Raw genomic sequence first — 12,901 nt, 5'->3', positions numbered from 1 at the left:
ATTTAAACAACATGGCTGACATTCATACAACTACTAAACTGTAAATTGATATTCAAATGTAGGTCTTCTAAATCTAAAAACAATAGTCTTTCTGTTAAGCCCTATTGCACAGGAAGATCCCCAATATGATTCAAAACCTATGATACTGTGAACAAAATTCCAAGAAAGGGAGATTAAATTATTTGTGTGTATATACAGAGATTAAGTCCTTGGTTTTCATTTTCGTATCCTTACCTATTTCATTCTTAAGACAAAGGCCATAGAAGTAAAGTGAGAATAAGCTGACATCAGAAACAGGAGAAAGGGTTATATAATTACATAGAAGAGAGAGGGATTAAAAAAAAAAAAAAAAAAGAAGAGAGAGGGATATAGTAATGACACATATTCAGAACACAACAAGGGGGTTGTTGAATGTTTTCAAATAAAATAAATTTTAAGGTTTTATTTATTCATGAAAGACACACAGAGAGAAAGAAGCAGAGACATGGAGAAGCAGGCTCCTCACAGGAAGCCCCATGCGGGACTCGATCCCCAGAACCGGGATCACGCCCTGAGCCGAAGGCAGACGCTCAACCACTGAGCCACCCAGGTACCCAATTAGAATTTTTATAAGCCAAGGAATTATTTTATTCCAGTAAATTAGTCTCCTTTTTTTCCTTTGCGAAAGATGTCTTAAGTACTTTGATTAAAGGATTGTTTTGTTTAATTTCCCCCCACTACTCCATCACAGGCATTTTTATCATCTCAAAAGAAAAGCCTGCCGTGAATTGGACTTACAGCATAAGCAGTTACTATTACAAATGTCTTCCCCTTTTCAGTCATCATCCTCTTGGGATCTACCAAAGTAATACAATGAAATAAGTTAGCATGCTTTATTGGTCCTGTGGTCTAAAGTGCTGCCTATTTTGAGAGAAAGAACCAATATGTAAGATTTGTAAAAGTTACAGGATGAGGGGTGGGCTGAAGGGGGGGAGGGCAGGTTATATTACTTATTTCCTTTGTGTACTGACTTAATCTTATTCTATATAGATGTAAAATTTCTAAAATGAGTTTAAGGCAGCCTGAAGTTAAAAAAAAAAAAAACCACATAATTAAGATACTATAACTGAAATAAAATCAGCTTTATTTTTCTCTCCATCTTCATTTTCAAGGGAAATTTAAAGTGATGGTGTCTTACTTCCTAAAGCAAATAATAGTGGAAACATATTTCATCTTAAATACACATTTTAAACTGTATTGAATACAAATTTAATGAAGCTTAATACATTAAATTAAATAAATTAAATATAAATTTAAAATGTATTGCTTGTTTTACCAACAATCTGCTGGCATGACTGAAGAAGGTGAACGGTAGAAAGAACATAAGGGTTTTGTTTCTCTGATACCATCATTGTTGTCACCCACTTTATGAAAAAGTATTAACTGCCTAATTGCAGAAGTAAACATCCACAAGGATTATAACTTCTTTAAAAGTTGACTAGAGGAGGCGCTTGGGGAGCCGCAGGCTTTGGTGCAGACATGGCCAAGTCCAAGAACCACACCACTCACGACCAGTCACGAAAATGGGACAGAAATGGCATCAAGAAACCCCAGTCACAAAGATACGAATCTCTTAAGGGGGTAGATCCCAAGTTCCTCAGGACTTGCCGAGAAGCACAACAAGAAGGGCCTGAAGAAGATGCAGGCCGACAATGCCAAGGCCATGACTGCACATGCCAAGGCTACCAAAGCCCCTGTCAAGCCCGAGGAGGTTAAGCCCAAGATCCCAAAGGGCGGCAGCCGCAAGCTCAATCAACTTGCCTACTTCGCTCACCCCAAGCTCGGGAAACACGCTCGTGCCCACATTGCCAAAGGTCTCAGGCTCTGCTGGCCAAAGGCCAAGGCCAAGGCTCAAACAAAGGCCCAACCAAGGCCCAGTCTGCAGCTGTGACCCCGGCTCTGGCTCCTGCTTCTACTCCTGCAGCACAGGCTCCCAAAGGTGCCCAGGGCCTCACAGAGGCTCCAGCGTAGAGGCTTCTGCCTGCCAGTGTGAGGACAGAAGGCCTGGTATGACCCCTGGGCTTCTGTCTGCATGGGCCCGGTGTCCTCCTGTGCTATTTGTACAAATAAACCTGCGGCAGGATCTATAAATAAATAAATAAATAAATAAATAAATAAATAAATAATAAATAAAAGTTGACTAGACCAGTTGACTGGTCCTTACTATCATGAAACTGAAAATGAAAACAATAGGTCAAGTGAGATGTGAGCATCTCTTCCTTGGTCATCAGGAAGACTTTGTGGATGAGCTTTGTTTTCAGGAGATTTTTAAATAAAGGAAATTGATATGGCTAAGTAGTTGTAGAATAAATAGTGTTTATTAAATCACATTGCTTTGGAGAGATTCAAGGGTGGCAGTGATTGAACTAGTCCAGCAGTTTGGCATTTGTTGGCAGCCAATGGAATAACTATCTTCTGATAGGGAGTGAAGATGGGGAATGAACATGGAAAGTCTGCTTACAAAAAAGCTTCTGAGAACATAGCCCAAACTACTTTTCTGAAGAGATGTAGCTCTTCCCATATATGTAAAGTTCACAAAGGGTAAGAAAAGGACAGAGCAATCATAACAGTTTAATCAAGATAAACAACCAAATTCAAATAACTTAGTAACAAATATTTGCCAAAATTTCCCTCTTTAATGCATGTATATTAGCCAATCTTAATCCAGTTTGTGCAAATAGATGGCATAAGTCACTCTAATTATTAGGATGCTGATAATGATATAAAATGGTTTAAGCCATTCTGATTAGCAAGATGCTATAAAGGATAAAAAGAATAAACTATTAATAAAATGTCAAATCAAACGTTTGTTATAATTGGAGTTAGCAAGGTAATGTGAAGATTTATTTCACATTTTCATTTTAGTGGTGTAGGATTTAGTGTCTTCCAATATTCATTTCCAGACTTAGAAAATAACTAGCTACTTCATAATTTTGTAGTTTTAAAATGCAGAACTCTCTGAGGAGAGAGAAATGAGCTCCATGTTACCCTACAAAAGCAGAAAAAAGATAATAATTATCATATAAAAATCTAATGAAACACTAAATTTCTGATTATCTGTTTGAAAAGATTTATTATTTCAGAATTCTTAGCCAAGTTTAATAAAATCCCTTTAAATTTGTCCCTCTGACCATAGCCTTCCACTCTTCTACTTCTTGACTCCTTTATTCCAACTTCATTATTTCCTACCTCCCATGGAGAGCTCCAACCCCACAATCCCTCTCTCAATCTAATTTATCAGCTTTCTGCCTCCATATCCAGCCTAGACAGAGCCAGTGGTCTTCAAATCCACCATGCTCTTGACAGAACTCTCAGACGCCTTTTCCTTCACCCATGAATCAATCCAATTATCCACTATATATACTCCTACATGTGGCAGCCAGGTGGATCGCTGCCAGAATAAATACATGATCTCCCACTGCAGCCACTTTAGTGTCACTCAGGAATACCTTTTCCCTGCCCATGGTCAATTCACTTTCTCATTTACTCTGTTGTCAGAATAACTTCCCCATTCTTACTCACCCTTCCATACATCCTCTGAATGATGGTACTTCTCCCACTTAGAGAAAATAGAGACCATCTCTCAGCTTCAAGACCTCCCAGCCTACAGATTTATTTACACACTTTCCAGATTTATACCATTTTTCTTCCCAGTGGAGATTAGTTCCCTTCTGAGTGTTCTGGATTCTTACCTTCTAATTCATAAGTGACCTGGTTCTAGCAGCTGGTCACACTGTCCTACCCTCCCGCTGCTTCAACCTGTCTCTTTGTACTTCCTTCTCCTATACTTATAAACATGTACAATGATCTCCACCTAACAAAAACAATAATACATCAAAACAAAACAAACACCTCTCCCAATAAAATATTCCCTCAATGCAGGAAATTCAGCTTTTTACCTGGCCCTCTTATTTTCCCCTTCTTATAAAAATGACTTATTTTTTAAATAATGTCTATTTATATCTTCATAATTGAAATTCAGTCTCATCATTTTTAAATGAAAAAAAAAACAGAAAGATCATAGTTAAATGCATTGTTAATACTTTTCTGCATTCATGTAGTCCCTTTGATAGTATCTTTTAAATAATGATAATAATAAAAGATAAACTAATATATATTGATTTTTAATATCTTTTAAATTTTTTAAATTATTTTTTTAAAGATTTATTCACCCACTTTAGAAAGAAAAAGCATGAGAATGAGGAGTAGAGGGAGATAGAATCTCAAGCAGATTCTACACCAAGTGCAGAGCCCATTTCAGGGCCCAATCCCCAAACCCCAAGATCAGGACCTAAAGCCCGGAGTTGGATGCCAGACCAACTGCACAACACAGGCACTCCTATATCCTTTTTTTAAATTAAAAAAATAGTAAGGATTTCTAGACAAGATGATGCAGTGAATTCAATCTTTCATATATTCTCCTCTAAACACAAAATCACCAAAAATAAAATATAAAAAAGAGAAAATTAAAATGTTAAGCCAGCAAATCATATATTTAATAAGAGATTAATATCCAGAATATATGAAGAACTCCTATGACTCAACAACAACAAAAAAAAACTTTATTAAAAAATGAACATCTGTCTGTCTGAAGCCCACTCAAAAAAAAAAAAAAAAGAGTGAAGAACTTGAATAGACATTTTTCCAAAGAAGATATACAGATATGGAAATAACCACAAAAAAGATGTTCAACACCACTAATAATTAGGGAAATGCAGATCAAAATCACAATAAGATGCCACCTTAGACTTATTAGAATGGCTACTATCAAAACAAAAATGAAAACAAAGCAAAAAATAACAAACATTGATGAGGATGTAGAGAAATTGGAACCCTTATACATTATTAATGGGAATGTAAAATGGCAACTGTTATGGAAAACAATATGGCAGTTCCTCAAAAAATTAAAAATAGAATAACCACATGATTCAGCAATCCCATTTCTGGGTATACACCCAAAGGACTGAAAACAAGAACTTGAACAGATATTTATATACCCATGTTCATAACAACATTATTCATAATAGCCAATAAGTAAAAGGAACTCAAGTGCACATCAATGAATAAATAGATAAACAAAATGTGCTACATCTATACAATAGGATATTATTCAGCCTAAAAAGGAAGGAAATTCTGACTCCTGTGAAACATGGATGAATCTTGAAGACATAATACTAGGTAAAACAAACCAGGTGTAAAAATAATAATACTGTACGATTCCACTTGTATGAAATACCTAGAACAGGCAAATTCATAGAGACAGGAAGTAGAATGGTGGTTTCCAGAAACTGGGGGAGGGAGCAATGGGAAATGTCAGTTTTGGACAGTGAAAATAGTTCTGGAGATAATGGTAATAGTTGCACAATGCAAATGTAATTAATACCAGTAAATTGTACAATTTAAAATGGCTAGGGTGGTGGGCAGCCCAGGTGGCTCATGGGTTTAGTGCCATCTTCAGCCCAGGGCCAGGTCCTGGTGACCCAGGATCAAGTCCCACGTCGGGCTCCCTGCATGGAGCCTGCTTCTCCCTCTGCCTGTGTCTTTGCCTCTCTCTGTGTCTGTGTATCTCATGAATAAATAAATAAAATCTTTTAAAAAAAATAAAAAATAAAAATGGCTGGGGTGGTATATTTTATGTTACATGTATGTATTTTACCATAATTTTTAAGAATTAAAATTAAAAAGGCATTAGTCAGGTTTCAAAAATGATAATACCTCCATGACCAAAAATTAAAGAAAAGCAAAGCAAATGAACAGAACTAAAGTGGCCTTTTGTGATTGTATTTGAGGAAGGAGAACATGAAGAAATCCCAGGAGAAAAGCAAAACAGAATAAAAACTATGAAAAAAACTGTTCTGTTACATGTACTTTAATTCCTATATTTGTAACACTTTACAAAGTAAGGAATATTATCCTCACTTTACCCATGAAGAAACAGGTTTAAAGGCCTTCAGCAACTTGTGTAAAATCATACAGTCAGACCAGCATTCAAACCAAGACATGGTTAACTCTACTGCCTTTTTTTAACCATATATCCAAATGTTTCCAAGATGGAGAAGACTACTGTTAGCTTGTCAACTGACTCTAAGCTGATAATTTTATTATAAAGTTGATAGGCCCTGCCCTGGGGAAAATGTCAACATTTACTCAACAAATATATATTAAACACTTAAATTATGCCAGGTATCATTCTAGGTTCCAGAAATAGAACTATGAACTGGGACAAGAATGAGAGAAAGAGAGAGAGAGGGAAGGATGGAAGGAACAGAGAAGGGAAGGAGGAAGATAGCCATGGTGTGCCTGAGCTGGAAACCTTCATTAAAAGTCCATTGTGTGACTTCAGAAACACTAAAGAAATCCTTCGTCCAGCAACCATGTGATTTTGGCACCTTCTCTGGATCATGAAATCTTCATACCCTCTCTCTATACACACTCCACTCTCACCTTTCAAACTATTAGGGAGAAAATCAAAGTTCCAGTCTGGTCTTTTATTGGTTGTAATAAAACCATTAATTCATCTTACTCTTACATAGATTACCACTTTAGTAGGACTCTATGAAAACAGAAAAGTCATTTTAAAAGACCCAAAGGAATGAAGTTACTAACATAAAAAGAGGGACAATGGAACAAATATTTGCGGAAAGTGATGCTTGACCCCTCAGATCACCCCAATTGGATAGCACTCTAATCTTAATATAAATGTTACTACTTGTAACAAAAGAGTTCACTCTGCCCTTTGACAAAAAGAATAAAAATATAAAAGAAGGTGGTCTTTTTTCTGTGTAAAGGATTCAATTCAAATTAGTTTGATTCAACAAACATTTTTAAAAATATTTTATTTATTCATTTATGAGAGACAGAGAGAGAGAGAGAGGCAGAGACATAGACAGAGGGAGAAGCAGGCTCCATGCAGGGAGCCCGATGTGGGACTCGATCCCAGGTCTCCAGGACTAGGCCCTGGGCTGAAGGCAGGCGCTAAACTGCTGAGCCACCCGGGCTGCCCTCAACAAACATTTATTGATCCCTACTTTGTGTCAGACATTATTTGGCATAGGAATATAGAGATGAGTAAAGTGCCTGTCCTCAAGAAGTCTACAGAGACAGGCCAATAAACCAAAACTCAAATAAAAGACCATTGTGAGATACCATTACACATCCACCAGAATGGCTAAAATTTTAAAAAGTCTTATAACACTAAGATGTGAAGACGTGAAACAAGACTTTTTGGTGAGTGTAAAATAAAATGATAAAACTCCTTTGGGGGAAATCTAGCAGCTTCTTGTCAAATTAAATGTAAATACTTATGACCCAAAAATTCTGATCCTAGCATTTACCCAAAAGAGTTGTATCCACAAAAAAAGACTTGTACAAGAATATTCATAATAGCCAGAAACTGGAAAAAGCCCAAGTGTGCATCAGTTAAACAGTGGATCCAAATAAAAGTTTTATATCTATACACTGGAATATTAGTAATATAAAAAGAATGAGCTTCTGATTCATACAGTAAAATGCATAAATCTCAAAAACATCACACTGAGAGAAATCTTACACAGAATTATATACTGTCCCATTAATATAAAGTTCTACAACATACAAAACTAGTTGGAAAAAAAATAAGAAAAATCATTGCCTCTGAAGGGAGAGGAAATGAGGATTTCCTGAGAAGGGGCATGAGTGAACTTCCTGGGGTAATGGTAATATTATATAGAGGGGTTTAAGTTGCTCAAGAATGTTTTTAGTGGCTCTCATAAAGCACTTAAGATTTGTGCATTTCATAACAACAGGATGGTACACACCAGTACACCCCTGGTGAGTACTCATTACAGCTCCAGGCTTTGCAACAAGTTGACAGAGGTGTAAAGAATCCCAGAACACTCTAGGCCCACACCACTTCAGCTTCAGGTGGCTTGCTAAGGTATACCTGGCTCAGAGTGCTCTGGAAACTCCCAGCTGATGTCTGCTTCAGATCCAGCCTCTCTGCCACGGTGCCACCTGTGCAAAGCACCCCAGAAAACCCTCAGCTCATGCCTACATTCATTCCAGCTACCCATCCAGGGCACCCCCTTCTCAGAGTAGCTAGAATACCTCCACCTATACCAGCTTCAGCTCCTGTTGCCCAGCCAGAGCCCCCCCACACACACACACTGAGCATCCCAGGACACCCTAGCTTGTACTCAATTCAGCTTCAGCTATCCTGCCATGTTTCCCTTAATGTGGAGAGCTTCATGACAATCCAGCTTGCACCCAATCCAGCTTCAGCTGTCCTGCCAAGAAATATTTTGCATGGAGAGCCTAGGGACACACCAGCCCATATCCACTTTAATTTAAGCTGTCCTGCCAGCATGTGCCCTGTGTGGAGTGTCCCAAGAGCCCCTAGGCCTGCATCCCACCTTGTTTCCAACCACCCTTCCAGAGCACCTACAGCGCAGAGGGTCCTGGAACACCCAGTTTATATGTTCAGCTTCAGGTATCCTGCAAAGGTGCTCTCTATGTATAAATCCCTGGTCCTCCCAGATTGTATCCATTTTAGTTTTAGCTATCCTGCCAGAGCACCCTCCACACAAAAAGCCCAGGGACCTCCCGTCCACACTGCACCTCAGCTTCAGCCACCCTGCTGGGTACCTTCTATGAAGAGAGCCCTGAAACACTGGCTTGCACTCATTTTAGCCTTAGATGTCCTGCCAGGGCACCCAACTGCATGAAGAGCCCAGGAACAACACTGATCCGTGCTCACTTCAGCTTTAGCTATTCATCCAGGGACCCCACTACATGGAGAGCCCCAGAACACCTACCTTACACCAGTCATAGTTCCAGCCAGCCAGCAAAAGTCACAAGAACACACAGCCTATGTAGGGAATGACCATATACAAGACCCTTCCTTCAGGTTTAGGAAAAGTAACTGTTCTGCCCAATCCACAAAAACAAATGTAGAAGGTTATAAAAATGGGGGGAGGGAGGAATATTCTCCAAGAAAGAACAAGACAAAACCTCAGGAAAAAATTAATAAATACCATTGAGATAAGCAATACACCTGATAAAGAATTGTAAGTGATGATCATAATGATACTCAGCAGGCTGGGGAGAGAGTGGGAAATCTTCAATGAAGAAATAGAAAACACAAAAAATAACCAATCATAGTTGAAGAATACAATAACTGAAATAAAAAACACACTAGAGGAAATCAACTGCACATGCAGAATGTATCAGCAAGCTGGAAGACAAGATAATGGAAAGCACCCAAGCTGAACTGCAAAAAAAAAAAAAAGAAAGAAAAGATCTTATTAAAATGAGTGTAGGTTAAGGGACCTCTTGGACAATATCAAGCCAACAAACATTCACATTATAGAGGTCCCAGAGATGAGGAGGAGGAGGTGGAGAAGGGAAGGAGGAGGGGGAGGAGGAGGTGTAGAAGGAGAACAAGGGAGAGAAAAGGACAGAAAAGTTGTTTGAAGCAATAATAACTGAAAACTTCCCTAACCTAGGGAAGGAAATAGACATCCAGGCTCAAGAAGCACAGAGTTCCAAACAAGATGAACTCAATGAGATCCACACCTTGATACCTTATAATTAAAATGAAAAAGTATAAAGATATAGAGAGAATTTGAAGAGCAGCGAGAGAGAAGCAAAAGCTACCTATAAAGGAAAACCTATAAGGCTATAAGCTGATTTTTCAGCAGAAATTTTGCAGGCCAGAAGAAAATGTCATGACATATTCAACGTGAGGGGGGGAAAAAACCTACCCAGCAAGGTTATCATTCAGATTTGAAGGAAAGACAGTTTCTCATACAAACAAAATTAGTTTATTACCACTAGACAAGACTTACAAGAAACATTGAAAGGACTTTTTTAAGTGGAAAAGAAATGGCCATAAGATGAAGAAATCATGACTAAAAATATGTAAAATATGGCAGCATGAACAAAATAGAGAAGAGATAATTTTTTTTAAAAAAAAGTTTTTTTAGAATGTGTTTGAACTTAAATGGCCATTAAATTAATATACACTGCTATTTAGTTAAGATGTATATATGAATCTCAAGATAACCACAAGTCCAAAACCTATATTAGATGCATATAACAAGGAGGGCGGTAAACCCATAAAACTACAGAAATGCATCAATCTCAAAGAAAGAGAGAAGAAAAGAAGAAAGGCACAGAGAAGAACTCCAAAAACAACCAGAAGACAAATTAGAAAATAGCAATAAGTACTTAGCTATCAATAATTACTTTAAATATAAAAGTCCTAATGCTCCAATCAAAAGATATAGGGTGGTAGAATGGATAAACAAACAAGGTATGTTTGTATACTGCCTACAGAAGACTCAGCTCAGAACTAAAGAAACATACAGACTGAAAGTGAAAGAATGGAAAAACATTTATTATGTAAATCGAAGGGGGAAAAAAGCTGAGTAGCAACACTTATATCAGACAAAATAGACGTTTTTTTATTTTTTTAATAATAAATTTATTTTTTATTGGTGTTCAATTTGCCAACATACAGAATAACACCCAGTGCTCATCCCGTCAAGTGCCCCCCTCAGTGCCTGTCACCCATTCACCCCCACCCCCCGCCCTCCTCCCCTTCCACTACCCCTAGTTCATTTCCCAGTGTTAGGAGTCTTCATGTTCTGTCTCCCTTTCTGAAATTTCCCACACATTTCTTCTCCCTTCCCTTCTATTCCCTTTCACTATTATTTATATTCCCCAAATGAATGAGACCATATGTTTGTCCTTCTCTGATTGACTTATTTCACTCAGCATAATACCCTCCAGTTCCATCCACGTTGAAGCAAATGGTGGGTATTTGTCATTTCTAATGGCTGAGTAATATTCCATTCTATACATCGACCACATCTTCTTTATCCATTCATCTTTCGATGGCCACCGAGGCTCCTTCCACAGTTTGGCTATTGTGGACATTGCTGCTAGAAACATCGGGGTGCAGGTGTCCTGGCGTTTCATTGCATCTGCATCTTTGGGGTAAATCCCCAGCAGTGCAATTGCTGGGTCATAGCGCAGGTCTATTTTTAACTCTTTGAGGAACTCCACACAGTTTTCCAGAGGGGCTGCACCATTTCACATTCCCACCAACAGTGTAAGAGGGCTCCCTTTTCTCCACATCCTCTCCAACATTTCCTGCCTTGTTAATTTTCCCCATTCTCAATGGTGTGAGGTGGTATCTCATTGTGGTTTTGATTTGTATTTCCCTGATGGCAAGTGATGCAGAGCATTTTCTCATGTGCTTGTTGGCCATGTCTATGTCTTCCTCTGTGAGATTTCTGTTCATGTCTTTTGCCCAACAAAATAGACTTTAAAACAAAGACCATAACAAGAGACAAAGGGCATTACATAATGTTAAAGGGATCAGTCCACCAAGGGAATATAACAATTATAAATATCTATCCACCCAACACTGCAGCACTAACTATATAAAGCAAATATTAACAGACATAAGGAGAGAAGTTAACGGTAGTATATTAACAGTAGGGAACTTCAACACCCGACTTCATTAATGAATAGATCATCCAGGCAGAAAATCAATAAAGAAACAGTGTCTTTGACACATTGGACCAAACTATATATAGAACCTTCCATTCAAAAACAAAAAAAATAGGGACACCTGGGTGTCTCAATAGTTTAGCGCTTGCTTTTGGCCCAGGGCATGATCCCAGAGTCCCGGGATTGAGTCCAACATCAGGCTCCCTGAGTGGAGCCTGCTTCTCCCTCTGCCTATGTCTCTGCCTCTCTGTATGTTTCTCATGTATAAATAAATAAAATCTTTAAAACAAAAAAGAATATGCATTCTTTTTAGTGCAGATGGAACGTTCCCCAGAATAGATCACCTGTAAGGCCACAAAACAAGCCTCAATCAATTTAAGAAGATTTAAATCACACCATGCATCTTTTCTATTCAAATAGTATGAAGCTAGAAATCAATCACAAGAAATAAACTGGAAAAAAAAAGAAGAAAAAAAACAAAACAAAAAAAGAAATTAACTGGAAAAAAACCATAAACACATGGAAGCCAAAAAATAGGATACTAAACAACCAATGACTCAATGAAGCAATAAAGAAGAAATAAAAAAATAAAAAAAATATGTGGAGACAAATGACAATGAAAACATGGCAGTCCAAAAATCTTTGAGATGCAGTGAAAGCAGTTCTAAGAGGGAAATATATGGCAATACAGGCCTATCTCAAGAAACAAGAAAAAGCACAAATAATCTATCTTTACATCTTTTTTAAAAAAACATTTTATTTATTAATTCATGAGAGTCACAGAGAGAGAGAGAGAGAGAAAGAGAGAGAGGCAGAGACGTAGGCAGAGAGAGAAGCAGGCTCCATGCAGAGAGCCCTATATGGGACTGAATCCCGGGTCTCCAGGATAAAGCCCTGGGCAGGAAGCAGGTGCTAAACCACTGTGCCACCCAGGGATCCCCTCTATCTTTACATCTAATGCAACTAGAAAAAGAACAGACTAACAAAGCCCAAGGTAAGTAGAAAAAAAACAAATAATAAATATCAGAGTATAAATAAATGACATAGACACTGAAAAACCAATAGAAAGAAAGAACTGGTTCTTTGAAAAGATAAACAAAATTAGTAAACCCTTGGCCAAACTCATCAAGAAAAAAAGAGAAATAACCCAAATAAATAAAATTAGAATGAAAGAGAAGTAACAACTGATACTACAGGAATACAAATGATTATAAGAGAATACTATGAAAAAATATGCCACAAACTGAACAACCTAGAAGAAATGAATAAATTCCTAGAAACATATAATCTCCTCAAACTGAATCAGGATGAAATAGAATATATGAACAGACCAGTTACTAGTATAATAAAATTAAATCAGTAACCA

The 12,901-nt window shown here is 37.7% G+C and overlaps 1 pseudogene; it reads left to right on the top strand.

The window, feature by feature from the left end:
- Window positions 1–1,490: 1,490 nt before the first annotated feature.
- Window positions 1,491–2,122, top strand: LOC144320089 (large ribosomal subunit protein eL29 pseudogene; annotated as a pseudogene).
- Window positions 2,123–12,901: the final 10,779 nt, after the last annotated feature.

The sequence above is a fragment of the Canis aureus genome, chromosome 9, assembly GCF_053574225.1.
Source record: "Canis aureus isolate CA01 chromosome 9, VMU_Caureus_v.1.0, whole genome shotgun sequence".
Taxonomy (NCBI): domain Eukaryota; kingdom Metazoa; phylum Chordata; class Mammalia; order Carnivora; family Canidae; genus Canis; species Canis aureus.
This window is presented reverse-complemented; position numbering and strand designations above follow the sequence as displayed.